Raw genomic sequence first — 27,620 nt, 5'->3', positions numbered from 1 at the left:
TTGAAATTGTTCCCTTGTTAATCTCAGCCTTCCATTCCAGGCCAACAGGCTATTCTGGCTTTTATTAGATGCAGTAGAATCCAAAATAGAGGCTGAATAAAGTAATTGAATAGGAAGATAGTATAGTTTAGCCACCTCTCTCCCCCCCCTCTTTGCTTTTATTCTCTCCCTGGGGGAAAAGCTCTTATTATTCTTTATTCTCAATCCAGTTGTTGCTTTTGGCAATCATGTAAATCCTGGCAACCGTCTCACAGCAGAAGGAGAAGTCAAATCAGCAGGAAGTTTCTTATGAGAGCAACAGGCAGCCGCGGAAGACGAAAACCCCCAAACAATCGCTCTCAAAAGTGTTGCATTTATTTATTTTTTTAACTCCTTAAGAGATAAAAGGGGCCCTTATTCACTGAAAACACTTAGATACTCTTGAGAATAGAGTGCCCTTGATAATTGGTTTCAGCAAAGCCAGTGCCTCTGGGGGGGGGGGGGAAGCCATCTCTTCATTTGAAGTTGCTCCATTTCAGATCTGCAAATAGAAGGAAATGGTTCTCTCTAGCATCCTTTGTATTCTTCACACAAACGTTGACACCAGATTATGGGCAGGGATGACAATTAGGGTCCCTGGGTCAGCAGCATCCGAAAGCAGGACGAGACACCTGCTGATGCCACAGGGTTGCCAACACCTGGCAGACAAAAGAAGTCTGGGACCTGGAGAAAACCTTGCAGGAAGAGGGCAGAACCAAATGAGCGAAATGCTCCAGAAAGGGGCAAGGTGGGGGAGATGGGGGGCAGGGGGAGAGAGACTGGGAAGAGAAAGTGTGTAGACCATCAAGTAACGGGGAGACCATATCCCAAACCTAAAGCACCTGGGCACATCCTAAACGTAAAGGGACCCCTGACCATTAGGTCCAGTCGTGGCCGACTCTGGGGTTGCGGCGCTCATCTCGCTTTACTGGCAGAGGGAGCCGGCATTCAGCTTCCGGGTCATGTGGCCAGCATGACTGAGCTGCTTCTGGCGAACCAGAGCAGTGCACGGAAACGCTGTTTACCTTCCCACCGGAGCGGTACCTATTTATCTACTTGCACTTTGACGTGCTTTCGAACTGCTAGGTTGGCAGTAGCCAGGGACCGACAACAGGAGCTCACCCTGTCACGGGGATTCGAACCGCCAACCTTCTGATCACCAAGTCCTAGGCTCTGTGGTTTAACCCACAGTGCCTAGAGTGGCAAAATTCTGTGTCCAGGGCAGCTGTCCAGGTGGAACAACTCTGTCTTACAGGCCCTGCGGAAAGAAATCAGATCCCGCAGAGCCCTGGTCTCATGAGACAGAGCGTTCCACCAGGCCGGAGCCAGTGTTGAAAAGGCCCTGGCTCTGGTTGAGGCTAATCTAACCTCCTTAGGGCCCGGGACCTTTGGGTGTTGCTATTTATGGACCTTAAGGTCCTCTGGGGGGCATACCAGGAGAGGTGGTCCCATAGGTACGAGGGTCCTAGGCCGTGAAGGGCTTTAAAGGCAGTGCTGCAACAGGAGCAAAACCCCCCCTGTACCCTTGACACTGGATAACCAAGGCCTCATTAATAGGGGCACCCAGGACCATGCTGGGTTTGGGCAGCCAGGTATACTGGCCTCAGAGGGCTAGGTTGGCTGGGGGGCACATCAAGGACCTGCCAGACTTATGCAGTTTTGACTTTAGAACTTTATTCGAACAAGACTTCTGCCCCAGGCCTCAGACAAGCTCTGTACGGGTCTGGGGCGCATCCAAAGGGGTGTCATTGTATTCCAAGGGCACAGAGATGGAGTGCATATCTTTGTAGTACACAGAAATTTAGGGCGCATGCATTTTGACAGTTAATCGAGAATAATAAGGATTTTGCACATTTTCCATTTGGGCAGGCTGCAGCTGTTTTTCTGTGGGCAGTGCCAATTGTAACAGCAGCACTGCAACCACTGAGCAAGACTGTTGCTTGGATCCAGCCCCCCCCCCCCATTCTGCTCTTGTAATAGGGGTGTAAATGTGTGCACAAAATTCCAAATCCAGAGAAAGATCTGCCTGGTGGAACCTGCTTCAAGCTATGGATTCCTCTTGCTAGTAAAGGTAAAGGTACCCCTGCCCGTATGGGCCAGTCTTGCCAGACTCTAGGGTTGTGTGCTCATCTCACTCTATAGGCCGGGAGCCAGTGCTGTCCGCAGACACTTCCGGGTCACGTGGCCAGCGTGACAAGCTGCATCTGGCGAGCCAGCGCAGCACACGGAACGCCGTTTACCTTCCCGCTGGTAAGTGGTCCCTATTTATCTACTTGCACCCGAAGGTGCTTTCGAACTGCTAGGTTGGCAGGCGCTGGGACCGAACGACGGGAGCGCACCCCACCGCGGGGATTCGAACCGCCAACCTTTCGATCGGCAAGTCCTAGGCGCTGAGGCTTTAACCCACAGCGCCACCCGTGTCCCTATTCCTCTTGCTACATCAGGGCTATAAGAGATGCATTTGTTTGGCCCCCAAATTATCTGCTTCCAAACCTGCCCAAAATAGGTCAAGGTAAGATACGAGACTCTTAAACTTCACCTTTATGTTGAAGCATGTCGTGAAGCCATTAATTACAGATGGCGTAAGGTCTGCATTTGATACCTATTTTGCAGCAATCATTATCATACAAATTAAACTAAGCCACTCTGGAGAAGTACTTATATTCTCTTAAATAAGACAAGGGAAAACTTACAGGTCAGTGTCGAAGTGGGGTAATTATTAGTTTAAAGATTTTATTTTAAAATGTAGAACTGAAGCATCTGACTTCAGTGATGAAATCGCAGGGCATGCAGTAGAACTTGAGTTTCAGCACATGATCTTATATTTAATTATGTCTTTGTAGTCAAGTAATAGACTCATGCAGTTGGTATAACACTATACAGTGGTACCTCGGGTTAAGAACTTAATTCCTTCTGGAGGTCCGTTCTTAACCTGAAACTGAGCCTAACCTGAGGTACCACTTTAGCTAATGGGGCTTCCCGCTGCTGCTGCACGATTTCTGTTCTCATCCCGAAGCAAAGTTCTTAACCCGAGGTACTATTTCTGGGTTAGCGGAGTCTGTAACCTGAAGTGTCTGTAACCCAAGGTACCACTGCAGTTGCGTTTGACTGGACTTAACTGTTCAGGGGTCCTTTACCTTTTACCTACAAATGTTATCTAGTCCACCTCTCTGCTGGAAATCCACTGCATTGCTAAGAGATGGTCATGATGATGAGCCTATGCTTAAGAAACTTCAAATGAATGAGAGTACCGTCTCCCAAGGGAGACTGTTTCAATGCCCAAATGGTCTTTACTCTCAGGATGTTTGTCCTTATGTTTAGTGGAAGGTCTGCATGTCAGTGGTGGAGCATGTAGAAGATTCTATCCCTGGAACCTCCAGGTAGGACTGAGAGGAACTCCCTGTCTTAAACCCCCTACGAGGACCTCTGCCACTGGCGGAGGAAGCCCATGCTGGGCGCCACGCCCCCGTATGTGGCGTGCCATGCCCCCAGGACCCGCATCACATCCCTGAAGTTGGCGCATCATGCCCCCAGGATGCACACCAGCCCCGCCTGCTCTCCGCCCCCCCCCAGTGCTGGAGCATGAAGCTCCACCACTGACCACTGCCAGCCAGTGTAGGCTGCATTGAGCTAGCTAGACCAATGCTCTGACTCTATATAAGGCAGTTTTGTAGCAATGATTCTTCAGCATCAACTTCACTGTACTGTTCATGTGCTTCAGATGCCTGATGATCGTCTTCCAAAGCAACTACTCTATTCCTAACTTAAAAATGGAAAGTGAAATGCCGGTGGACGACAAAAGAGGTTTAAAGGCGCTCTCAAGGCAAATCTTTAAAAATGCAGTGTAAGCACAGATAATTGGGAAACACTGGTCTGTGAGCGCTCCAATTGGAGAACAGCCTTTATTGAAGATGCATGAACTCAGGATGAAAGGGAGAAATGAGCTAAGAAGAAGGCGCGTTGGCAAACCCTCACCATGATCAACTCCCGCCCAGAAACCTATGTCCCCAGTGTGGAAGGACGTGTGGATCCAGAATTGGCCTCCACAGTCACTTACGGACTCACTGTTAAAACTGTGTTTATGGAAGACAATCTTACTCGGCTACGAGTGATCGCCAAAGAAGAAGATGATATAAGGCAGCTTCTGGTATTCCTATGTGTAGTCAGTCGGTCAATCAATCAATCAATCTCCTTTATTGGCATAAAAATGTCCATCTTATACATGGATCAGAACACAACACAGTTAACAAAACATAGTAGGAGATACTTTAAGATAAAACTGTCCAGACATCAGGAGGTACGAAAATGGCTCTTAGGACCGATGGTGATGTAATTTCATGGTGCCACTCAAAAATCTTGCCACATTCTCCACAACGTCATTACCTTACTACAATTGTTCAGCAGATAAGACACCCTGGAAGAGTCAGTGCGATAAATCCCCTCCTTCAGTAAGGGAACCAATATTTATAATATATATTTTTTTGCATAAAATGGGCAATAAAATAAGACATGTGTAATGGATTTGACCTGTTTTGTATGGGATTTTCGAGAACCTACCTTGCAAAACTGCAAATGGTAGTGTTGTCAAAATCCCCTTTCGTATCATTTCAACCGATTGGTTTGGATCCTCCCCGCCCCGTCCCCGCCAGGAGCGACAGAATACAGATCTGCTCCTTCATCTAGGTGACTTCAAATATCTAATATGGCTAATCATTTCCTCTTTCCACTTAAGTCCACTAAGGTTTCAGAACTTTTATTCTTCTTCCTGAAGGTCTTTATTCCCCAGGTTTTAAAGCATTTTATTCACTTGTTTTGCAAATGTAGCAGATAAGCCAATGAGATGTAAAATATCTCCCCTGTACTTATTTTCACACGTCTTCCTAATGTTCAAAAACAATATTTTGCATGTAGGTGTTCTGTGTCAATACAATTAGTTTGAACAATGAACAATGAACGATGAATAATAATAATAATTTATACCCCACCCATATGGCTGGGTTTCTGCAGCCTCTCTGGGTGGCTCCCAGCAGAATATTAATAAAAAAGCAATAAACCATCGAACATTAAGAACTTCCCTAAATAGGGCTGCCTTCAGATGTCTTCTAAAAGTCAGATAGTTGTTTGTTTCCTTGACATCTGATGGGAGGGCGTTCCACAGGGCGGGTGCCACTACCGAGAAGGCCCTCTGCCTGGTTCCCTGTAACCTCACTTCTCGCAGTGAGGGAACCGCCAGAAGGCCCTAGGAGCAGGACCTCAGTGTCTGGGCTAAATGATGGTGGTGGAGATGCTCCTTCAGGTATACTGGGCCAAAGCCATTTAGGGCTTTAAAGGTCAGCAAAAAACACTTTGAATTGTGCTCAGGAAAACTCCACTAGTTCAAGAGGCAACTTCTTTTCCACAGTGGTCAACTGGCTTTCTCTGGGAAGCCCAGAAGCAGGATAGAACCAGATTAGCCCTCTTCTGCTCATGATCCACATCAGCTAGCGTTCAGAGCCTCTGATCTTGGGAGCTGTGAAACTGCCAGCCTGCTTGCAATTTCTCCAGGCTGGCAGAAACGGGAGTGTTTTTGTTTTCTATTTAACAAATGCTGGAGATTTTCATTCACATTTCAATACTTAACTGGTCTCTTGGTATCCATTACAATATTGTCACCGACTGCTGGAACGCTACCAATGATTTGTTGTCAAAAACAGAAATTTCAAAAGCCTGCGGGATTAGTTGGGTCAGAAATTATGCACTGTGCTTCATTACCATATTACTGAAATTACATGCAGTCTAAACATTGTGTTTTTCCTCTTGATATATAATCACATCATGTTAAGATTTGATTCCAGAAGACTTAGCTAATTAGTTTTCATCATCTTCAGCTTATGTTTACGTTTCCTTGTAGCTGCTTGCAAGTCTCATGCCAGTATTTTTCAGCGGAGTTTGTCAAAAGTAGTTAACCCTGTCTTTGCTAGTTGTCTCGGGAGAATGTCATGCTCTGGGTACATTCCACATACTGAAGCCTTTTTCATTTGGGAGGTGTCGCTGTACTGTCAAGTATGCAATACACTCCTGAATCTCTCTTGTTTATAATACCATTATGGGATACATGACTCTGCTAAGTGTAATAAAAAGAGTGTCTTAGGCCCCATATACTGCTTCACCTTTCTTTATCACACAAAGTAAGGGATGCGGAACCCAGAACCTCCTGATAGCAGATGACACTGAGAAGATAGAGTGATTCACATATGTAGCGCCATACAGTCCTATGTTGCCAGCACAGGACACGGGTGGCACTGTGGTCTAAACCACTGAGCCACTTGGGCCTGCCGATTGGAAGGTCAGCAGTTCGTATCCCCATGACGGAGAGAGCTCCCATTCATAGTTGTCAACGTTTCCCTTTTTTTGAGGGAAATTCCTTTATTCCAAATAGGATTCCTCGCAAGAAAAGGGAAAGGTTGACAGCTAGGCTCCTATTGCTTTGTCCCAGCTCCTGTCAATCTAGCAGTTCGAATGCACACCGGTGCAAGTAGATAAATAGGTACCGCTGTGGCAGGAAGGTAAACAGCGTTTCCGTGAGGTCTGGTTTTCGCCACGCTGTTCCGTTGCACCAGAATCATAGGTACATAGGAATTGCCTTATATTTAATCAGGCCAGTGTGTGTGTGTGTGTGTGTGTGTGTGTGTGTGTGTGTAAAGGGACCCCTGACTATTAGGTCCAGTCGTGGCTGACTCTGGGGTTGTGGTGCTCATCTCGCTTTATTGGCCAAGGGAGCTTCCGGGTCATGTGGCCAGCATGACTAAGCCGCTTCGGGCAAACCAGAGCAGCGCACGGAAATGCTGTTTACCTTCCCGCCGGAGTGGTACCTATTTATCTACTTGCACTTTGACGTGCTTTCAAACTGCTAGGTTGACAGCAGCAGGGACCGAGCAACGGGAGCTCACTCCGTCGCGGGGATTCGAACTGCCGACCTTCTGATTGGCAGGTCCTAGGCTCTGTGGTTTAACCCACAGTGCCACCTGCATCCCATATATATATAATTTTTATTAAATTTTATCATTTCCATTTCAAAATACACATTTAAACAACGTTAAACCAATGACTTCCCTTCTTCTCTTTTCCTTGGTTCATTTTGCATACCATACATCCCTGCCTATTTTACACCGTTCACTGTTCCATTATTACATCCATCAAAACTTATTTACATTGTTGAATTTATCTTAATGCTACCAGCATTTTTAAATGAACACTATTTTCACCTATATATTCAGGAAACATTTTCCAGTCTTCTTTAAACACACTTTCTTCTTGTTCTCTTGTTCTATATGTTAAATCTTCAAGCTGCGCGTATTCCATCTGTTAAAGTTGCCATTCTTCTTTGGTTGGGACCTCGCTCGTTTTAAGTTGTGGATGAACATATCAGATGACACAGCGATTCTTCAAACAGCTCTTGTTTATTCACAGGCCAGAACAGAACTGAATTGAAGGGTTCAGCCAGCCTGCTTATAAAGAGCTCCACTAGAACACAACAGTAACCATTTTCTGTAACTATCCAATCACTGAACGTCACTTTTGATCCCTTATTTGCATATGTGAACCTGAACTATCTACAGTATCCCCCTGCTGGCCCAGGGTGAGAACTTCAGTACATAACAGCGCGTTTTCAATTTTTGGGCTAACAAAACATGGGCCGCCATAGTAGCATACATAAATAATATTTTTTGACACCTGGGAATTTCCCTCTGAATTATCCCCAACAAAAAAGACTTTGATTTATTTGAAAGATACTTTTAAAATATTTTTACCCAATTCATTATATATCATTTCCCAATACTCTTTTACCTTTTTGATCCATCTAGCTCAAGAGACATTTCCCCCTGGTCAAGTTCTGTAGGACTGCAGGGGAAACAGACAGTGTCCAGAGCGCAAGCAAAAAGTCCAGGTCTAGGGTTCAGATGCCATGCTAAACTGAGATTAATCAAAAGTGGAGGAAGCAAAAACATGTAAACGCCTCATCATGTCTGTGCCAGAGGAGAGGGTGGGGGCGCACAACCCCAGGCTCATTTTTGTCATGATAAACTATGGCTTGTGACATGGGCTTAGCCAGGGGGATGCAGAGGGACAGCTGCCCCCCCATCAAGTAAAAATAATATAAATAAAATAAAATAATAATAATAACAAGGAAGTCACGCATGGGTGGAGGGAAGACACAGGGCAAGAAATAAGAAATGGATAAATGTTGCTACATAATGAAATGTGAAAATGTGAATTTATGAATATAATGTATTCTGTGGGTAGGTTGAGTTAGTGTAGCGAAATAAGCTGAGTCAGGAACAGTTAGGAGCTAGGAAGACAAGTAAAAATCTGAGAGGTGGTTTAGTCAGCGAGAGCAGGTAGCGGAAGTTATAGGTCTGGATAGGCACCCCGTGAATGTAATGTTTATGAAACCACACACTTGTTAAACTGCAATAAATAAACAGAAATTTATGTTCCAATTTAACCCTGACTGGACTCAGTATTGTACCAAGTAGGGCCTGAGTGGTGGCAGCGAGAAATAAAGTGGTGGCACAGGGATCAATAGACGGTGAAACGTCCAGGGACCCTGTGTGATCGCCACAGAAAAGTAATGTATGTAAAGATTCCATATACAGTGGTACCTCAGGTTAAGTACTTAATTCGTTCCGGAGGTCCGTTCTTAACCTGAAACTGTTCTTAACCTGAAGCACCACTTTAGCTAATGGGGCCTCCTGCTGCCGCCATGCCGCCGGAGCATGATTTCTGTTCTTATCCTGAAGCAAAGTTCTTAACCTGAAGCACTATTTCTGGGTTAGCGGAGTCTGTAACCTGAAGCGAATGTAACCTGAAGCGTATGTAACCCAAGGTACCACTGTATGTATTGCAACATTATAAATAAATAAATAAATAAATAAATAAATAAATGGGGGGATTCTTAACTAACTGACCAATTGCATTGCAGATAACTTGGTTCTGCCCCCCCCCCAACATAAAGCCTGCCCCCCTAAAATAAATCTTGGCTATGCCCATGATTTGTGATGTCTGAATGCAGTTGATGGCTGTAATTCTCTGCAACCTCTTCATTCACCCCACTAAGGTCATTGCAATGCCCCTCTCCTTAAAAGCTATTATATGGCGTGCCATTTTATCATCAAATTCTCTAGTCCATATGTTCTTTCCTTGCATTCTCATATGCCTTAGGGCAGGCATGTCCAACCAGTCGATCGCAATTGAAATATACTCGGAGTTGAGAGTGGATTTCATGCTCTTTATTCAGCTCATAGTGGTGAGGAGGAATGAAAGTTTCCCCAAAGTATCTGCTATATATACATTATTTACACAATGGGCTGCACGTGATTGGCTAATTCCGGAATTCTCCTGTAGGCCAATCAGGTTGTGGATTCTCTTCCATCTGGAGCTGGATTGGGTGGCTCCTGCAGACCAATCATACTGCTGCATTGTTCTATGACCAACCAGACTGCTGCATTCTGAATCCTATTGTTCTAGGACCAATCAGACTGCTGCATTCTGAATCCTCTTGTTCTAGGACCAATCAGACTGCTGCATTTTGGATCCTATTCAACTCAGTACATAACAGCAATCTACTCTGGTCAATCACAGGGCTAACCACTGATCAACAACTTTGGTCAATCCAGTGGGTAGATCCCTGCCAGTTTGTTAATAGTGGGAGTAGATTGCAGTCTGCCTTAGGAGATTTCCCCTTGCTTTCCCCCTTATTTTTGCCTACTATTCTAAGTACTTGACACAATTATATATTTAGAAATAAATGCACTTGACACACATATAAGTAGATGCTAGGCTTGAGCCCATGATATATAATTACAGTTTGCATCACTATCACGGAACGTATTATTAAAAGGGAAGTTATGACACTTTCAAATCCACATTAGCATATCAAAGAATGTGCTCTTAAATTGGAATGCGTGAAATAAGTTAAATTTAACACATGCATATAAGGGACCTGCAGATTCTATCTATTCATGTAGTTTAGAAAGAGATTTGCCTGACCAATTTAAGATGTTCCCCTTGCCCTTTTCCAACCAAGCTGCATAATCCACTCGCAAGGCCCGTTGTCCCTTGACTTGTAGGGGAAATGTCTCATACACATGATGGCATACAATGAAATAAGCTCTGGCTATTCCTGTCCACATAGGGACGCGGGTGGTGCTGTGGGTTAAACCACAGAGCCTAGGGCTTGCCGATCAAAAGGTCGGCGGTTCGAATTCCCGCGACGGGGTGAGCTCCCGTTGCTCGGTCCCAGCTCCTGCCAACCTAGCAGTTCGAAAGCATGTCAAAGTGCAAGTAGATAAATAGGTACCACTCTGGCGGGAAGGTAAACGGCGTTTCTGTGAGCTGCTCTGTTCGCCAGAAGTGGCTTAGTCATGCTGGCCACATGACTGTACGCCGGCTGTACACCGGCTCCCTCGGCCAATAAAGCAAGACGAGCGCTGCAACCCCAGGGTCAGTCACGACTGGGCCTAATGGTCAGGGGTCCCTTTACCTTTACCTATTCCTGTCCACACTGCAGGGTGACAGAATTCACCCACCAGCACAGTATGATGCAAATGAGTCATGCCATAGCACGCTTTGCAGATTCTCTTCATAAACCTCATAAACACACACAAACCTCACTTCATTTTCATCCTGCATAGTGAGAAAGGGGCTCTCTCATGTTAGGCAAGAAGACTGCCAAAGCAAAATGCTTTGTCACTACTTTGCCAGCCTGACTGACTTTTGCTATGGCCGTTGAAAAAGCATCTTCACTTCTTCTATAGCCACCACAGAAGGAAAGTAGATTGATGAAGTAGGAACGGTGAATTCGGGTTATGACAAACCAACCATGACTGCTGGAAGAATAGTGGAGGGAGCAGAATTAAGCCAGTTAGGGTGGGCAATGAGCTGGTGTGGGGCAGGGAATATGGTCTAGCGTGGGGAAAAGCCTCAGGTCCATGGGTGTAATGTGGCCATTTAAAAAAAATCAACAAGTGAGTGAGGAGCTAGCTAACCAGTAACTACAGCTAACCACTGGAGCTATCCATGTGCAGAATGGAATGCGTTTCAGGAGTTTGTTGTTGTTGTTTAGTCCTTTAGTCGTGTCCGACTCTTCGTGACCCCATGGACCAGAGCACGCCAGGCACTCCTGTCTTCCACTGCCTCCCGCAGTTTGGTCAAACTCATGCTGGTAGCTTCGAGAACACTGTCCAACCATCTCGTCCTCTGTCGTCCCCTTCTTCTTGTGCCCTCCATCTTTCCCAACATCAGGGTCTTTTCCAGGGAGTCTTCTCTTCTCATGAGGTGGCCAAAGTATTGGAGTCTCAGCTTCAGGATCTGTCCTTCCATTGAGCACTCAGGGCTAATTTCCTTCCGAATGGATAGGTTTGATCTTCTTGCAGTCCATGGAACTCTCAAGAGTCTCCTCCAGCACCATAATTCAAAAGCATCAATTCTTGGGCGATCAGCCTTCTTTATGGTCCAGCTCTCACTTCCATACATCACTACTGGGAAAACCATGGCTTTTACTATATGGACCTTTGTTGGCAAGGTGATGTCTCTGCTTTTTAAGATGCTGTCTAGATTTGCCATCGCCTTTCTCCCAAGAAGCAGGCGTCTTTTAATTTCGTGACTGCTGTCACCATCTGCAGTGATCATGGAGCCCAATAAAGTAAAATCTCTCACTGCCTCCATTTCTTCCCCTTCTATTTGCTAGGAGCTGATGGGACCAGTGGCCATTGTCTTCGTTTCAGGTGTTACAGTACATCATTACAGCTCAATCTAGTAGCTCGTTTAGCAAGGCGTCACAGATAAGTCTTTGCTCTTGCAAATTATAAGCATAGGAAAGTTTGCTTGAACCAGGAAAAAAGACAGTGGTCACCATGCTGGAGCAGGCTAGAAATTTAGTCTTAAGATTAGCTACTGCCTTGACCACCACATTTGTGAAGGCAAAGCATCAGTGCATCTATTTTAGTAAACTGTTAAGAAAGAAGTCTGAGGGCTAAAGAAATAATAAAGAAGAGTGTTAGGAGCTATGTGTTTGTGATCCAGATTGTCCCGTGGCATCGCTTCCATGCTGGCCCAGGTCCAGAGACCTGTCTGCCCTGCTCCAACCATCATCTGCCACTCTCTGAGTGGTTATTTGAGGAGGCCTGATCTGTGGGAGAGGTCCATCTCTAGCTGCACTGCTGGACTTCTTCTTATTCCACCTCCTCTCTATTATATACAGGTACAAGAGAGGCCCTTTTTGAGCAGACTGAGTAGGGTCACACTTGTAGAGCATAATGACCGCTCCCCACATTAAATGGGAGGGCGCCCTTTGCGTGGTTGCGCACAGCTCCTGGACCCTATGCGGCCCCATTAGCACAGGCTTGGCTTTGCCTTCCCCCAGGTGGGATACCTGAAAGTCTCCGCCTACCTCAGTCACTTGCCCAATCCCACCTGGGGAAGTGTTGACAAGGTGACCAGGCCAGGTAGGGGGAGGGACTATCTGCCCACACAATAGAGGGAGGATCTTACCTGGGAATCCTCAGTTGGCTCCAGAGCTTTTGAGCAGACTGAGAAGAGTCATGCTTGTAGAACATAAAAACAGAAGAACATGCAGGATATTGGGGCAATAGCACCCTTCCCTTTGTGATTCCCTGCAACTGGTATTCAGACCTTGCCCTGCATATTTTTCTCCCACGAACCACTTGATGTACGCCGCTGCATGAAAAGAAAACAAAACTAGGGTTGCTGTACATTTGGAATTTCCCAGACATACACGGAATCAGTGTCCAGGTGGAAATCCGCACAAAAAAAATGTCAACCCATGTTGGCCATATTGGTTTTGCCGATTTTCCTGAAAAATAGCTCAAAAACGTTTTCTTTTTCTTGGAAAATTTGCCATTAAATAAAAGCTCAACAACGTTTTATAAACAACAACAACAACACAAGACCTCAACACAACTTTTCAAAATATGGCAACCCCAATAAAGTGTGTATGACTGCGGTATCTGATTAAGCTGGAAGGTACCTTCCTTCTCATGCAACCAAGTGCAATATGCAAATGGTGAGAGAAAAATACATGACATTGGGGACTGAACCAAAAGCACCAGCCCCACTCCTCACCCTACATATTTACTCCCTACATGCAAGTAATGCATAGAAAGGTCTAATATGTAACCCTAAACCTAAATAATTGTGCAGGGATATTTGTATATTGGCATTATTTGGAGAGTCCATTTTTTGTAAAACTAGTGAAATAGTGACTACTTTTTCAATTTGCAATGGCCAACACAATCTGTCCTGGCACATACATGCTAGCGGAACAGGTCCTTGCCATCAGGCTGTTACTATTACCACGTCGAAACCACTCATTTTCAAATATTATTTGTTAAGATGCGGTTTATGTAGTATGAATTACTGATCTGATATCAAACATCCTGGATGCATTCCATATGTGTGTTATTTACAGTGTATTTTCATTGTTGGTTAAATTGCTTGTCAGTTTTCTGACACAGTAATTAGATTACAACAGATCAGCCTCACTTGATGAGAAGCAAATGTTTGGGCCGTGATTGCTTATTTAAGCAAATCAGTTTGGACTGAAAATGAAATATTGGTGATGGCTTACATTTAAATTATCAGCAAGCTACATTCAACCAAGCCTGGTGTACTTGCTATGAAATAAGCCCCACTGAATTTAAGAAGATGAGAGGAGAAGAAGAAGAAGAAGAAGAAGAAGAAGAAGAAGAAGAAGAAGAGGAGGAGGAGGAGGAGGAGGAAGACGACAACGACCTGGGGAAATCTTGGCAGGATATGCCAGGAGAGGAAGATGGAAAAGGTGCCGGACACAAGTTAAGAGGCTGTCCTGTATAAAGAAAGCTCCACAAGTAGATTTCTAAAAGCAGCCACACAATAAAAGCAGCCAAAATTACAACAGGAGGAGCTTTCATCGCAGAGAATGATGGTACCATGCAGCTGTACTGTGTTGTGAGGGAAGTTGGCTGGGGCGGAAACAATGCAAACATCCAAAACCCAGTGGTAATCTGAACATTCTGGGATTCAACTTGGAACTATTAGTATATAAAGCCCCAAAGAATCTCAGGCCAATGTGATTAAAAGACTTCCTTAAAAATTAACATTTTGGAGCTACTTTTAAGGACAATCACCCAAAGCGACACTGAATACGTCCGGATTTCCCCAGACATTTTTAGCGATTTCCGCCTGGACATTGCTTCCAACTGCAGTATTCTGGCTATGTCTGGGAAATTCTGGACGTATGGCAACCCTTCTTCCCAGCTACTTCTAGATGTCCCAGCTAAGGTGGGAACATCAAATGAGGCCTCCATAGCCCCACTTCAGGATAGCATGTTTGCCCCTCCAACCGAAGAGGCATGTGAGCCTGAGTTGGACAGCAAGCTGGTCAAACAGACGCAGGTCCAGTGACGTAGCGTGGGTTGTCAGCACCCGGGGCAAGGCAAGTAATTTGCTCCCCCTAACCCATGGATTTGCGCCCCCTAACCCTAACCCCCAGATGTTGCGGCCGGTGCGGCCGGCCCCCCCTGCACCCCCACACTATGCCACTGCTCAGGTCCCATCAAGGCAGTTTCATTTCAGTACAAGAGAACAGGGAGTGTTGTTGTGACTGCCTTGAAACAGGAATGTATTCCCTCCATTTCCCTAAAAGCAATGTGGTTTCATTTCCCTCCCGTGACAGCAGAACCAATTGTGATTGGTTATGCAGTATTGTGACATCCTTGTGTTCCGCGTGCAATGGTGGATTTGCTAGGAATACGCAAATCAGAAAGGCCAGGCGAGAAAAATGGCAGCAAAGGTGCTATGTACAGAGTTGAATAGAATCCAAAAGGCAGCAGTCTGATTGGTCCTAGAACAATAGGATTCAGAATGCAGCAGTTTGATTGGTCCACAAGAGCCACCCAATCCAGCTCCAGGTGGAAGTGAATCCGCAACCTGATTGGCCTACAGGAGAACCTTGGAATTAGCCAATCACATGGGGCCCATTGTGTAAATAATGTATATAAGGCAGACATTCTGGGGGAACTTCCATTCCTCCTCACCACTATGAGCTGAATAAAGAGCATGAAATCCAATAATAGATGGAGAAGCAAGAGTTGGGAACTACTTCAAACTGCAGGGATGTGAGGGAAGTCCTCCTTAGAGGTTATTCGTTAAAAGCTTCATACCCCCAAAACTCTCCACTCAGAAAGTTTTGAGAATGAAAATTTGGCGCCAGCTTAATAAAAAACAAACTCAGTAGCAGGAGCTCACAGGATCCGGCATGTGAGCTGAAAAACCCAGTGAACAGTGGATTGAAGCGAGGCCTTTGATGAAAGAACTATATCAGAGATTATAAACATGCTTGCCAAAGTGTCAAGTATTCCTGCTACTGCCAGAGCCACCAATTTTCTTTTAGCTCAACAGGGAGCCCTACTGATTTGAGATGCCAAGGGCTCTGGTTCAATTTTTTGCTGGAACGGATTCCTCACAAAGAAGAATAATCTCTTGTTTGATGTTTACTCACTTGGATACCTTTCCATACGCTGTTTGCGGTTTTTATTTAATCTTGCTGAATGCTCTTGTGCATTAGCTGATTTGACTGCAGCTATATAGTCAAAATATCACTTCCCTACATATATTTACTATATGAAGATTGCAGTCCTATCCGCACATACTTCAAATAAAACCTCACTCTTCTATCAGGATGAAGACTGGGGTTGAAAGACCAAAGGAAAGTTTGGGTTCATGGAAGCCAAATTGCAAGACAGCACAGTATCCTCTCCTACAATATGCAAAACAAGGACATATTTGCTGCTCAAATTATGTCTTGGACTTTGTTTTATTTTTAACGTATTCGCATTGTGGTTTTACTGGGAGGAATCCAGTGAAGCAGTATGGCAATTGTTCCATCAGTGCAAGCTTTTCAGCTTGCCAAATGGAACCCTCCTCTCCCTGTGGGTTGTTCTGGGGATTCTTCTGACACACACACCAGAGCCAATTGGGGGGGGCATAGGGGTACATGGGTGAGGGAGAAAGAGGGGGGAAGCCCTGTTGCACTAGCAGAATTCCTTGCGTGGTCTTCCACTAGCGGGACTAGTTAGCTGAATCCCACCCACTGTATTTAAATATACAGTGGTACCTCAGGTTACATACGCTTCAGGTTACAGACTCCGCCAACCCAGAAATTGTGCTTCAGGTTAAGAACTTTGCTTCAGGATGAGAACAGAAATCGTGCTCCGGCGGCGCGGCAGCAGCAGGAGGCCCCATTAGCTAAAGTGGTGCTTCAGGTTAAGAACAGTTTCAGGTTAAGCACGGACCTCCGGAACAAATTAAGTACTTAACCTGAGGTACCAGTTTAATTGTATTTTACAACACCGTAATTTTTAAATTGCTGTAAACCACCCTGAGTAGTGTATAGGCAGCAGAAAGTGGGATTTCTTTCCCTCCCTCTTTTAACTATAGCCATAAAACAGTTGCTGAGGTGCCATGCAGGAAGAAACCGTGAATTACAGCAGTGTTTTTTAAAAAACCATGGTAGGTGATAGGTGTGTGCTGTGGGGGTTAGAGAAAGATTCTCATCTCTTCCACAGAATTTCCTTTTCCTTTGAATGGAAACTAAATACATGCACAATCACTGCTGAATAGAGTTAGCACTATTATAGTGTTAGCAGAAAAAAATGGCTTTTAATTGTTGTTTGGAAGTACCCACTGGCAAAAACTCTTGATTTTATTTCAGATACAAAGGATTACACCATTGTAACTGTATATTCAACAATGTGGATTTAATATTAAGCGATAACAGGACCATTTCTGAAAGCATTATTATACTGAAACTATCTGGGTTTTATACCTAAACCAACCTAGAGACGCTGGGCATCTTACTGTTACTCTGCATTCACCAAGACTTAAAAGGAACCTAATTATGTCCAAATATTTACTGCCATGCATTCTGTTCAACCCAACAACGGATCAATTTCATCTAAAGGCAAGCAGAGTATATTCCACATCAATTTATGCAAAGCAGTGACCTTATTTGATTCAAATGCAAAACTGCCCATTCCTATTGCAGACGAAATTCACCAGGGTAAAATGTTCAATAGAAAAATTACGTTTCCAGTGGGGCAGAAAGGTATTTGCCAGTGTCTCGTAATGGCTTGGATATAAACATCCTGGATTTCAATCAGCACAAAGACAGAATAGCAATAATCTCTCAGAGAGATTCTAGCCGAGTTCTTTGTCGCCTGCAACATTATGCAGGCTCCCCGCCCCAATATATTACAATAAGATCTTGAACAATTTTCAGGAGGAAAGAAATAGAAGGAAATAGCCTTCTAGTCATTTTCACGTCAGAAATGTGATGTATCTAGTGATGTCTGCCTTGCCTGATAACTTTGCAACTGGGAGGTGAAGGTTACATCATTCACATTATTTCCAGCATAAATGAAAAGCACTGAATTCTTTGAACTGGAAGTGTTCCATCATTTTCCCCACCCTCCACAGCCCACCTCCCATTATTAAGACAGCATACCGGCTCTCTGATGCATTTGATCCTTGCCTGCGAGAAGTCATTTGTCTCCTTAATGGAAATATATGAAATTTGCTTTAACAGATTTTACGGGTTTGAATGAAAGGTCCCTTCGAACGTTTCATAAATGCCCATTTTGGGAAACGTGCACAATTTGAGCATTTTTAATAAAAGGAGGTTTTGTTTTGCAATGTCGCTTAGCAGTGACGAAAACGAGAGGGTCGCTTGAAAGACTGACAGATGCCTTCTGGCCAAAGATTCTGTGCTACAAGAACAGCCTGTATTTTCACAATCAAATAATTTATGATCACTTAGTATCTGGAAAAGATAGGATTTTCATCACACTGTATTGTCTTGACAGAAGGAAAATGAATGGTTGTCTAGTACACAGCCTTGTGTATGGCCCTGCCCTGCCATATTAGAGACTGGGGAGCAAATAGCAGTTGCATCCCTAACTTCATGCAAATCCAGTATTGCTGTGCTGGGCCCGGGGTAACCCGAACAACGTGGTCCAGATCCGGTCCCGAATCCAAGGGTTCTGCAAGGAGTCAGTCCAACAGGGCCAAGGCAGGACACCAGGCAAGGTCAGGCACCGGGTCTCAGGCAGGTTCTGGCAAACAGCAATGTTGCTCCCGCAACCTGGGGTGGGTCCGACAGCCTTTTATCTTTGTCGGGGTAACGGCCAGTCCTGATCCCCCGGTGACTCATCTCCCTGTCTCCCCGAAGGCGAGCACTCCTCCTGCGAGTACTCAGGTCTCTCCTTCTCTCAGACCTTAGTCTCTGCAGCTCGGGAGATGTCAGTGGGTTACTAGACCCAGAGGCCGTCTCAGCCTCTCCTGACCCAACAGGTAGTGGAGCAGCTGTAAGTGATAGCCCAGCTGAAGGCAACAAGGTAATCCCTGCATCTGGAGCCAGGGCAGGCTCAGGCCCCTGACTTGGCTCAGCTGGTGCTTGCTGCAGGGGAACCTGTGCAGACTGGGGCTCTTCAGAATCAGGCCCCAGACTAGGTTCAGATGCCGCCTGAGGCAAAGGATCCGGTGCGGACTGAGACTCCTCTGGTTTTGAGTCTGAGCCCGAGTCCCAGGCCATCACAATTGCGACATGGCACTACCAATTATCCAGTGGTGGTTGTGTGGTGACAGCCCTACATTTTTATGTATATAGGAAGAAATTCTTATGTAGAGGAAGGACTAGTCATCCCATGTGGCTGCTTTAAGCATCAGATTCCATAGTGGGGCAGATCTATGTAAACGGCATTAGACTAGTCCATTCTCAGCTCAGGAACAAACGTGTGTGTACCTGTGGCAGTTTACTTTGTTTGAATCTTTGAAAGCTAGAAGAAATAATGTATATTCACATGGCAGCGTCATGGAAGCAAATCCCATTGAACTCAACAGAGCCTGCTTCTGAGTAGACATATTTAGGATTGTACCGCACAGCATTTCTTGTATACGCAATTTAGATTGGCAGACTGCAAAGTGAGAGTCACAGCAATATAGGTGACAGGCTCTTGCAGATTGAGCGGACAAAACCAGTGGTGGGTCCAATGATCAAGAAGGCAGTTTCTACACATGCTGTAGAGGGAAGTGAGGGGCAGATGGGGCTTGTCAACTTGGGAAGGATATATTTGGGAGAAGAAAAAGCTAGACAAACCCAGAGTGGAGTCCCTAAGATGGTTGGATGGCACCTTGCACACCTCCTTCCGGCAACTCCTGCAGCCAAGCTGGTGCCAAACGTATTGCGGTCCTTTCCTTTGGACCACATCAGCGAGGCTGAGAGTGGGGTCTTTTTGTATGGGCAGCCCAGGACCTCCATACACACTGCCCAGTCTTGCACCCCAGGGAGTCACTTTGGTGCTGCTAACACATCAGTTTGACTTCACCCCTGAAGATGAACTCCATTGTCTCTCAAGACAGACAGGCGCCAACCAATTATTGGAGGAAATTTTTCCTGTGCTGTACTGAACCTAGATGAACCACATCCTTTGTGCATGTAGAGGTGCTGTTTCCTGTAACCAAAAGCCTTGTGCGAAACGGACCTTTGTCTCTGTTGCCACCTGTGCTTTTATGCCAGCACTTGAGCCAAAGTTATTTTCCTGCGAAAACCAATACAAACTGCTCTTCTTCTAAGCATAAAGGCTGCACGTATTAAGGCAGACTGACAGACAGGACCGATTGACTCCACAGGAAATTGAACACTAAGAGTTACTGTGACCTGTGGAGATGGCACCTATGGTTAGGAGCATTTACTGGATAAAAATTTGCCAGCAAGAAGAGAATGCTAACTGTTCTGAGCATACGTACCAGCGAAATGTATGTTGCATGCTGGAAAACACAGCAGCTTGAGGTTGGGAAGGAAAGACCAATATGACAATGGGGAAATATGATGTCTTGAAATCTCAAGGTTTAAAACCATTCACCTTAATAGACTGGGGGGGAACTTCTCTCCTTAATTTTCCATTCCAATCCAGATTCCCAGTACTCTAAAAATTATTAGATAGGAGCTTGAAACAAGGATCAAACTGATTTTCGGTTCGTGAAAGGAGAAACTGTAAATTCTGAACTAAACAAGCTCATCCCTTGCAAAGATCTTGATTTTCTTCATTGAAAATGAACAGCACCCCATGCACTGTGGATGAAGCAGCAGCAATACAACACTTCCTTTAGAAACAGGGCTGTATTATATTTTGAACGATCAGACATGTTCCCTTGCCTTTCTCCCTGTCAAATGCAAACTAATGGGAAGGGCAGAGAATAAGGGCAGAATATACAGTAGCCTACAATGTTTCTTTAAATGGTTCCTTTTCTGCCGATCTTTTCGGTGTTTCCATTCTTGCTTTTAGAAACCACTGCAACAGCCTTTTAGGAAGCTTTCATTTTCTCGCCTCTTAACCACATAATAGGAATAAAATTAGAGCGCCGTACTTGCTGGACCAAAACCGAGGAAAGGGGAACTTGGTCTTGTATTCTTTGAACCCGTGTAGGTCTATTTTCTATAATGTTCAGCGGTGAATCGCTCTTAAGTGCTTGCCCATTCACGAGTGTATGTTTTTCGTGGCAAAGGTTGCGAGATTGCAGGAGTACTCATCTCAGGAGGGACTCGCGATTCACCATCACCTTATTTTGACACTAAAGAAGGAAATGTGTATCAGGCAAAGGGAATAATAGGGGAAGCATATTAACGGTGTAACAAATATAAAAGGAAAAGGAGAGACTAGAACAATAATAACAATAATAGGGAAGTAAGACTTTTACCTTGTAAGAGGAGACTGGCCTATCAGTTAATGTTTGTCGGTGGATCCCTGAAATACAATGACTGGTACTCAGACTAGCAGAAACCGGAGCAATGCGCAGTGGTGCACTCAGAAGACGCGCGGAAGGTACTTGAAAACACACACAACTGAAGGATGTCCCTACTGTAGATTGTTCACTGGCTTTGCAAAGAGAGCAAAACATCAGTTCTGCACTATTGCGTGTCAGTACCCCTCCCCCATATGAAATAAAGACACAGGACACGTTGTTTAAGTTTAATGGGCATGAAAAGGCCACAACTTTATTGATTAGAGAATTGAAGGTATTGGCCTTAGGCATTGGCTCCTATCAACTACCCGGCAGGGTTAACACAAACCGTGGGGGTCCGCTCGGGGGCGTACCAGAGGCCCTTACCTTCCTAGGTTTCGGACAAAACAATGCCTCCCGGAGTCCTCTACCGGACTACCCTTTTCTTGGGGGAAGGTGATGGCGTTCCTTCCCCCCCCATCCATTTGCATAACAATTGAACCCCAGCCAATGCCTAACCGCCAATACTGGGGAAAGTTGTGACGTTTGCTACGAGGTAGGCGAAAAAACCAAAAGGCCGTAAGTTCGCCAACTTGGAAACATTCCTACCAGGCCCCTTGTGGCGACCAACCGAAGTCCATAGCAAGGTCATATCTACCTATGTCTACCTATACCTAAGGGTGGGTGGGATGGGAAAACTTCTCAGCTGGCCAGGAGTAAAGAGGGCGGTTCCTGGGCGTGCCTGGCCTTAAATATGCTAGGCCACACCTCCCCAGCCTGCTGATTGGCGGACAGGCTATAAAGCACGCCCAGGGATTCCCCCAGTTCTCCAGGGGGGCCAAAGGCAGCCCCTGCGCATGAGGGAGGGGTTAGACCGCAACCCCCTCTCCTCCCCAAGGGTCAGAAATGGCTTTCAGAGAAGTGTGAGTAGGTGTGAAGAATTCTTCCAGACAGGGGCCTTATATTGCAAATAGGTTGTTCAAATCTGTTTTTTTTTCCTATTTGCACATTTGACACGCTCGCTTCCAAACATTGCTGTATTTCCTCAGCCGTGGATATTCATTGCTTATTTGGCTGCTTCCCATCCACAACACCAGGCAGAGCTTGATGCAGTGTATCCAGCTGTTGAATTTTTTTGTCTCTCCCCTCAGTCAATCTCCTCACTACCTCCCACTGCCCTTTTCTGTTCTGGGCATACATGCAGGTATTTCTGTACTTTAAAAAAAAAAAAAAAACAGATCCTAAGAAGAGTGCAAGAGCACATTTTACCAGTCCTAACCTGGGTGAGACTTAACAGAGCAATGGGGCACCAACACACCCACAACACTGTTGTGCACACTGACCAGGGGGGAAGGTGGCTGGTTGGAGCAGGCAGATCATTGCACCAGCCTCACAGTGCCTGGGTCCAGATGTCAGGCGGCAGAGGAACCAACGCCCATGGCAGGCTGCCAAGAACAGACAAGGAAGAAGAAGAAGAGTTTGGATTTGATATCCCGCTTTATCACTACCCGAAGGAGTCTCAAAGCGGCTAACAATCTCCTTTCCCTTCCTCCCCCACAAACACTCTGTGTGGTGAGTGAGGCTGAGAGACTTCAGAGAAGTGTGACTAGCCCAAGGTCACCCAGCAGCTGCATGTGGAGGAGCGGGGAAGCGAACCTGGTTCCCCAGATTACTAGACTAGACTACCACTCTTAACCACTACACCACACTGGAAAAGTTATTATCATCTGCTTTTATTCAATATTCACACAGAAAGGCTTGGGAATGCAGCCTCTCCGAATAACAGTGTTGCCCTGAGTGAATGTCCACCCCCTCTGTCTCTTCCACTTCTTCATGAGTTATCGCTACGGGTGCTGCTATTTGCCCTCTGCCTTTGAGCTCTTTGCTCTCCTACTTTCAATGCCCACCAGGTTCTGGGAAAGGGGAAGTCTGGATTGCTTTCTAAAGACACCAAGTCCATCAGCTGTTGCTCCCCTGGTGCTGCTGATTCTTCTTCTTCTTCTTCTTCTTCTTCTTCTTCTTCTTCTTCTTCTTCTTCCTCTTCCTCTTCCTCTTCCTCCTCTCCCATTATTTCCCAGCTTTTCCCCTCATCTGCCTCTGAGCTGTGGTTGTAATTCTGGACTGTCTCCTTCATCTCTGGAAGGGTCAGACTGGGGAGGTAGTCTCCACCACTCCTCTTCTGCCCAGGCCCTGACAACAGATCAGGCCTGATGCTGTCATGTGATGGCAGGGGGTAGAGTCGTAGCTACTGGGGGGCGGGAGCTAGACAAGTCTTTTGCCCTGGGTGAAGCCTCTAGAAGGGCGCCATTGAGACTCCCAGCCTGTGTGTGTACGCAAATGTGCATTGGGTGTGTGGGTGTGTGTCAAATTAGGTCTTTGACCCAGATGAAATAAAGCCTAGTTTTGCCCCTGGCAGTTGGACTAGTTCAGGATTCAGCAGATCTGGGACTTGCCCAACACCTTCCTTGGAATGCCCCATTCCAGGGCTTTTGGCTGCTGCTGCTGTTAACCTTAGTTCTTCTAGTTGGAATATACTGTATATGCACATATTTACCCCAACTAGTAGATATATTCATTTACTAAGTTTCTAGTCCCTCAGTCTATGGATGTTAATTATTTGTTTATTTCATAAAAATTATACACTGCTTGATTGTTTAAAAACCCATCAAACACAGTAGTAAAAAGAAAATGAATCCAGGAGTCTTACTGCTCTTTCAGTTCTGCTGCAGCTTGTTTTTAATGGTCTTAAAACAAATCTGTATCTACAGATTTTTGGAGCAATAGACAGAAATGCGGACAGTTTTTCTTCCTGAAGGGAGGGCAGTGAGCATCACAAAACAGGGTGACAGTGCATACTTTTGCCCCCTATGGCAAAATTTGTAGATCTGGCATTGATTGTATTCCTTGCATGAGCATTGTCAGTAAAGCTATGAAAGCTGTCAGAAAGAGTGACAGTAGTTAAGGATATCTATACAACTGACACAGAGATTATGGTGTCAGGTTGCACAACTCCAACCAGCAGAAATATAAAATGGCCCTGAAAATGTCTTCATATATCCTGCTGTCAACCTGCTTTTAAGCAATGTGAGTTGTCTCCGAACATTACAAATGATAGTTAGCCAGTTTCCCTGATAAATACTGGCAATATGAGAAGGAGCAGCCTCTTTAAGGTCTGAGATATTCTATAAATTGTACAAAATAACTAACTACATAACAGCTTCTATTGTTTACACAGATGCACTGTTCAAACTCTCATCTGATGAGATAAGAGAAAAATTCAAGTTATTATTTTCCTAAGATGAAGCTGTAATCAATGTAATGAAGCGAAAAGAAAGGAAACTGGAGCAATTGCAGGGGAAAGGGCAACTGGCCTGCTCAAATTCCTAATAATTTCTACTAAGCATATTGGAAAAGGGGATTAGGGTTAGACAATATTTGGCCCTCTAGGTGTTGCTAGACACGAACTCCCATCATTCCCTGACCACTGGCCATGATGACTGCAGATGTTGGGTGTCTGAACAATATCTGAGGGCCCACAAGTTCCCTATATCGAGTGAAGAAAGACCAGCTCTACGTTCAGCTTCAAAGAAGTGCAAACCTCTTGTGTCCAGAGGAGGAAATGGGTCCGAAGATTGAAGAGTTTGCAGCATGGGCAGTTATGGCAGTGCCTTTGTACCTTCTGTAAAACGTCCAGCCAAAGGCAGGGACAGCAGACAATGTCAAAGTGCTGTTTCTGTCCTTATGGAGAAGGGGCTCCCAGAAATGAACAGCAGCGACTCACCCTGCTGGTGGTTTTTGTTTGTTGTTTTGTTTTCTTAGAATGGGTGTCGGGTGAGGAGAAAGCACATGCTACTGCAACATTAATTGGCGCACACGCATCAGATCCATAGCTGTCAACGTTTTCCTTTTTTTAAGGGAAATTCCCTTATTCCGAATAGGATTCCTCGCAAGAAAAGGGGAAAAATTGACAGCTATGATCAGATCTCGGGGCCAAAAGCAAGCGCAACCGACCACGCCCAGCAGAACTACTGTGTTCTTTTGTTGCCCGTTACTTGGGAGCCACACAGCTTGAATTCAGTGCGATTTACTTCCGAGTGGGTGGGTCACGTCGTCCGGATCAGATTTCGGGCAACCTGTGCTATGAAAAAAACAGCAGAAACCCCTATCAGGACCAACAACCGCTGAGTAAATTGCATTTGGCAAGCGCTGCACAATGTAAGGATGCGCACTTTCAGCCGGCGGACCAGATGAAGAGCAAGCAACGGGTTCACTTTCGGCTTCCTTCATGCAACCCAAGCGCGGAAAGCGGACTGCAATTCCCAATTCGCCCCGGGACAACTCATGGAAGTTCCCAGAATGCACCGCTCTTTCTCCTTTTACAAGAGGATGAAGGCTTGACAGCCGGCAAGCTGGCGGTGACGAGGCTTGGCCGCATGGCATGCTGGGAATTGTAGTCCTTACCCTCCCCTTAAGCAACGCTATATCTGAGAGATGTCAGCAAGTGGCTGACTGATTCCTTCGCTCTATTAAAAACAAAAACACCCCACACAGAAAAACAGTGGAGCAACTTAGTCCTGGACCCCCAGACAAACCGCCCGTACGTCACCCGCGTTTCTCGCCGCGCGCATGCGCCCCCTTTCCACGCTTCCCCAACGCCCAAGCTGCGCAAGGGACGGCGGCTGCTGCTCCGTCCAGTCCCCTCGCCTCATTTCGGCGCATGCGCGTCTCGTCAGGTGATGCTGAGCTGTCTCCGGCGGGGCTTTGCTTTGGGTCTCAACCGCCTTATTGGAAGCCGCTGCCGTCTCGCCCCTTCCCCGCCGCCCTTTGTGAAGGAGCATCTCGGAGCAGAGCCGGCGGCGGCAATTTGAGCGGAGGAAAAGCCCCGGTGACAGGTCAGCGCGGCCTTCGAGACCGCCGGCGGGGTGAGCCCCACCCGCTTCCTTCAAGCGGCGGCGGGGGCGGGGGGGGGAGAAAGATCCTGGGCGGCTTCGGAGCCGTGTGGCCTCAGGAGCAACGGTCAGCCTGTGACCGTTGAGGGCGCGAGGGGAGGGGGGCGCGCGCGGAGAGGAGGAGGGGTGGAGCCGCGGGGGGGGGGTGGGCGACGCCCCGGAGCCGCGCCTCTCCCCCTGCCCCGCCCGCGCGTTGTCGCCGCCGCTTTCCTCTCAGAGCGGCGCTTGCTTACTTTGCCTTCGGTTTGCTTCCCTTCTATCTCCGGGCGCTTTTGCTTCCCGTGTTGGCAGCAGCGAAAGTGTCTTACCGTGAAGGGGGGGATGTCATACCGTCTTGAAAGACCTACGCTGGCTCCCAGGACGTTTCCGAGCACAATTCAAAGTGTTGGTTCTGACCTTTAAAGCCCTAAACGGCCTCAGTCCAGTATACCTGAAGGAGCGTCTCCACCCCCATCGTTCTGCCCGGACACTGAGGTCCAGCGCCGAGGGCCTTCTGACGGTTCCCTTTCTGCAAGAAGCCAAGTTACAGGGAACCAGGCAGAGGGCCTTCTCTGTGGTGGCACCTGCCCTGTGGAACGCCCTCCCACCAGATGTCAAAGAGAAAAATAACTAGCAAACTTTTAGAAGACATCTGAAGGCAGCCCTGTTTAGGGAAGCTTTTATTGTTTAATAGGATATTGTATTTTAGTGTTTTATTGGAAGCCGCCCAGAGTGGCTGGGGAAACCCAGCTAGATGGGCGGGGTATAAATAATAAATTATTATTATTATTGTTATACTGGAATTACTTTTTAAGACCCGGTTACTCACCAGGGCAAGACGGTTTGAGCATTTCACACTGGTCTTAGTCCATAGCTGTCAACTTTTCTTGTGAGGAATCCTATTTGGAATAAGGGAATTTCTCTTTTTAAAAAGAGAAACGTTGACAGCTATGTCTTGGTCCGACTGCAATTAGTCAGCTACCAATTAGTTTCTGGGCCCAATTCAAAGTGCTGGTTTTGACCTATAGAGCCTTCAACGGCTCAGGACTGCAATAACTCAAGAAACTCCTCTTCCCATATGAACCCACCTGGACCCTGAGATCATCTTCTGAGGGCCTCATTTGTGTGCCTCATCCACAAGAGGTCCTAAGGGTTGCAACACGAGAAAGGGTCTTTTCCATAGTGGCTCCTCATCTGTGGAATTGCTCTCCCCAAATAGATTCGCCTGGCACCTTCATTATAAACGTTTAGGCGCCAGGCAAAAACGTTCCTTTTTCACCAGATCTTGGGTTGATTGACATTCAATGCCCTTTTAAAATGTGTTGGGGGCATTACTGGGTTGTTGTATTTAGTTTTCATTATGTATTTTGTGTTTTTGTATTGTGATTTTATCCTGTGAACCACCCCAAGACTTGCGGGTATAGGGCGGTACAGTGGTACCTCGGGTTAAGTACTTAATTCGTTCTGGAGGTCCGTTCTTATCCTGAAACTGTTCTTAACCTGAAGCATCACTTTAGCTAATGGGGCCTCCCGCTGCTGCCGCTTAACAGGGCTGATCCTCTAAAAAGCTGACAACACATTTTAGGTAGGGGCACAAGCTTGGTCAGAGCCCACTTCAGCCAGTTACAGCTTTGCAATGGAAATGGGCTATAATTAGGTAGGGCTGGGGCAAGGCATTTTGGCACCTGAGGAGGACCCTAGAATGGTGCCTCCTTCCCTGCCAGAGAAGAAGGCATCAAGGATGATTTAAAACAGGAAGAAAGATTGGCAATAGGATGTGCTGCCCGGGTGAGTGGTTGCCTCACTTTGCCTAATGGGTGGGCCAGCCCTGATTCTAATGCTCCGTGGAAGCACCTG

General features: G+C 46.1%; 1 long non-coding RNA gene across 1 annotated transcript; it reads right to left on the bottom strand.

Moving 5' to 3' along the window:
* Positions 1-20,214: 20,214 nt before the first annotated feature.
* On the bottom strand, positions 20,215-25,851 carry LOC309363537. Its single transcript, XR_014165378.1, has 2 exons — positions 25,437-25,851; positions 20,215-20,685 (listed from the first exon to the last, which is right to left on the bottom strand). It is a non-coding gene; the product is annotated as an uncharacterized lncRNA (long non-coding RNA).
* Positions 25,852-27,620: the final 1,769 nt, after the last annotated feature.

Source organism: Podarcis melisellensis, assembly GCF_964234715.1.
Source record: "Podarcis melisellensis genome assembly, chromosome: 1".
Classification (NCBI taxonomy): Eukaryota; Metazoa; Chordata; class Lepidosauria; order Squamata; family Lacertidae; genus Podarcis; species Podarcis melisellensis.
The sequence above is the reverse complement of the archived record's forward strand: the minus strand, read 5'-3'. Positions and strand labels throughout refer to the sequence as shown.